This window comes from Frankliniella occidentalis, unplaced genomic scaffold, assembly GCF_000697945.3.
Source record: "Frankliniella occidentalis isolate FOCC.00 unplaced genomic scaffold, Focc_3.1 Scaffold763, whole genome shotgun sequence".
Lineage (NCBI taxonomy): Eukaryota > Metazoa > Arthropoda > Insecta > Thysanoptera > Thripidae > Frankliniella > Frankliniella occidentalis.
Genome location: NW_026267872.1, coordinates 16,842 through 19,871, shown reverse-complemented (window position 1 = coordinate 19,871; position 3,030 = coordinate 16,842). Strand labels below are relative to the sequence as shown.

General features: G+C 58.4%; 1 long non-coding RNA gene across 1 annotated transcript in view; it reads right to left on the bottom strand.

The window, feature by feature from the left end:
* Nucleotides 1-3,030, bottom strand: part of LOC127751713 (uncharacterized) — a 13,614-nt gene that overhangs the window by 8,922 nt on the left and 1,662 nt on the right. The gene's annotated exons all lie outside the window — the stretch shown is intronic.

The following is a 3,030-nucleotide window of genomic DNA, read 5'->3' as shown; positions in this document are numbered from 1 at the left end:
TACCCTATATTTATTTAGGGTAAATATAGGGTGCCCTATATTACCCTATATCGGTAATTACCCTATATCGGCCTACCCTCGGCCGAGGGTAGGCCAAGGGAAGGCCTATAGGGTAGCCCGAGGGTAGGCCTATAGGGTAGCCCGAGGGTAGGCCCATAGGGTAGGCCGAGGGTAGGCCTTTAGGGTAGGCCTTTAGGGTAGGCCGAGGGTAGGCCGAGGGTAGGGGCGCGAGCACGCACGACCAGCTCGCCTCGCGCGTCGAAGTCCCCCGCAGAGCTGCTACCGCGCACGCGCCCGCGCACGCCTCGCCTCTCGGAGCCGGGCTGCTGCGCGCCCAAATGACTTTAATAATTTTGTGAGGGTCGCGCCTCGCACTTCCGGCCGCCTCCTCGTCGCCTTGATCGATCTAGACTCAAAGCGACGCACCCGGCCCGACCGTGTGGGTGGGAGAGAGACAGAGAGAGATGGAGGTGGAGAGCGAGCTTGCGACACCGCAGCGAGCTGTGAGCGGGGGAAGAGACACACACAAGCACAGGCTAGAAAACTCGCGCGGATGTTGACGACCCAATGAACACACCCTAGACTCCAAGAGCAGACGCAGTGTGTGTGTATAGGCTGGGCCGATTCGCTCCACCCACTCGCGCAGTTAGACTGTACCGTGGTGCAGTTGCAGGGGCCATACCGCCTTACGGTCGAAACGTAGAACATAGGCAAGCCCGCAGCACTGCGATGCGTGCTCTGACACACACCCGGTACGTGCCGTTCAGTTTAACTCCAAATGTTGTGGATGAAGCGGGGCCAGAGCGAGCCACGAGCCATTAGCCTCGGGAGAACAATTTCATATTCAAACCTGCTACCAACACTGACAGCGGACACCACCCTCTCATTTCAGTTGAAGTTGTAAATAAAGCATGTCATGCCTGACTTGACTTAGTCAGAGAAAACTAAGCCACACTAAGAAATGCATCACGGGTCACGGGAGGTTTAAGCTCCGGGTGAAAGAGGGGGAGGCCACGAAGGTATTTTGTGGCGCAAAGTTTCCAACTTTTCAGGTGCCTGAAGCCTTTGTTGACGCAGGTTTGTCCACAGTTGGATAGCTTTGTTCCTTCTCATGCTCGTGCAACCCGTCAGCAACCCTGCAAATAGTGGGTGCGCAGCAGCACACGTGCGCGAATTTGTGTGAGTGTGCGCCCATTGAGACTCACATCATGTCAGCTGGTGAGGTGGGTGAGGAAGAGGAGGTGGAGGTGTTTCCCCCTCCGCAGGCCGCGCCCCGCCCCGCCACGCCCCGCCACGCCCAGGCGCGCGGCTGGCCGGCAGAATGAGTGGCAAATGCTGGACGGGCTGGTAGGAGAGACGGAGCCCTCCTCAGTCGCTCCCGATCAGCCCTGGCGCGCGGAGTGCCCAAGCGGATGTCGCGGACCTCGGCCTCCGGAGTGCGTCGCGGACCCCGGCCCCTGTGTGCGTCGCGGACCCCATGCCGGACTCCCGTGCCTGGCCCCCCGCGCACCAGCGTTTGTTCCCCCCGTCGAGCGCGTCGAACTCCTGACCCTGCAATGTTCCACCGCCGCCCACGTCCATGTGCACCGAAGAGATGAGGCGGGCGGGATGCGGGAGCCAGCTCGTCGTCGAAGGCCCGCCCCGCCCCAAACGCTTGCATTTCTTATTAGTACTTTTTCATTTCCTTTTTCTACCCCGGACGTGAACGCGTTGTTGCGCCGCGGACGGGTCGGCGAGCCCAGCCCAGCCCAGTCCAGCCCAACCAGGACGCGACATACAAGGAGCGCCACCCGGCCGCGGGCGCGGGGCCGCCTCGCCTACAGCTGGTGCGGCGCAAAGCGGCGCAAAGCTGGGCCCCGCCGCCCCCGCGGAGACCGACCGCTAGCGGACCGCGTGCAGTGACTGAGTGGCCCGGCCTATAGGCCCGGCCGCCGCCCGGCGCAGTGAAAGTGATCTAAGTGACACATCCGGATGGAGTGAGTGCGCGAGGATGCGTGAGGATAAGTATGCACCGAGTGGGAAGTGGCGAGGAAAGTGCGGTGAGGGGGAAAAAATACGGAAAAAGGTTCGTGTCACAGGGAACCACGCATGACGGTTCGGATTTTCTCTTATTCACGCAAGGAATTTACCACTCCACACTGCACATCACTCTTGTCCCATTGGAGATGAACAGTATCATTTACAAGGGGAGGAGAGCTGCAGTAAGAGAAGAAGAAAAAAATGTGAAAAACTAAACTCCCGTCAGTAAAGAAAGCTCGAGCACGCCACGCCTCTCCAGCGCGCTGTATTGCAAGCAGTGTAGACAAGTTTGCGGTGCAGCGACGCGTATCGCAGCCTTAATTAATTAAATCAGTCAAATAAAAAAATAATCCGCGAGTGCTGCACAGGGTATAGACACGCGCCGCGCTTTTTAAGACGCGCTTTACGAGTCGCATATTTCATAAGGAAGCCTTAAAAGCACTGCTATGCCGCTGCAAGAAAACGAAGCTACTTAATCCGGCGACGGACTTTCATGAGGCCCCCGGGTTGTTATACTTTGTTGTGAGAAGAAAAAAAAGAAACGCAACAGTGATCAGAACAGTGGCACTAAAGATAATATGAAGTCTGAGCGGTCGCAAGTACAGCTTGACATTCCGATGGTCGGGCAGGCGCACTGGACACTGCGGGTGAGATGCGAGGAGGCAAGCGCCTCCCGGATGAACACTTCCGGTCGCTTCCGGTCGCCAATTAGCGTGGCGCGTGCGTGGCGCGTGCGTGGCCGAGGGGTTCCCCACTAGCCAACTCGTTGTACTACACATTGCCCGCGCCGGCCCGCGCCCAACTCGCGCCAAACTCGCGTCAAACTCGCAAAAACTCGCGAAAACTCGCGTCAAATTTGCGAAAATTTGAGCAAAACTCTCTAAAAATTGATCCCAACTCTTGGCTTACTCGCGGCAACTCGTCAACTCGCCAACTCGTTGTACACCTATTTTGGAAGTGAGGGACCCCTCGTGCGTGGCGCGTGCGTGGCGCGTGCGTGGCGCGTGCGTG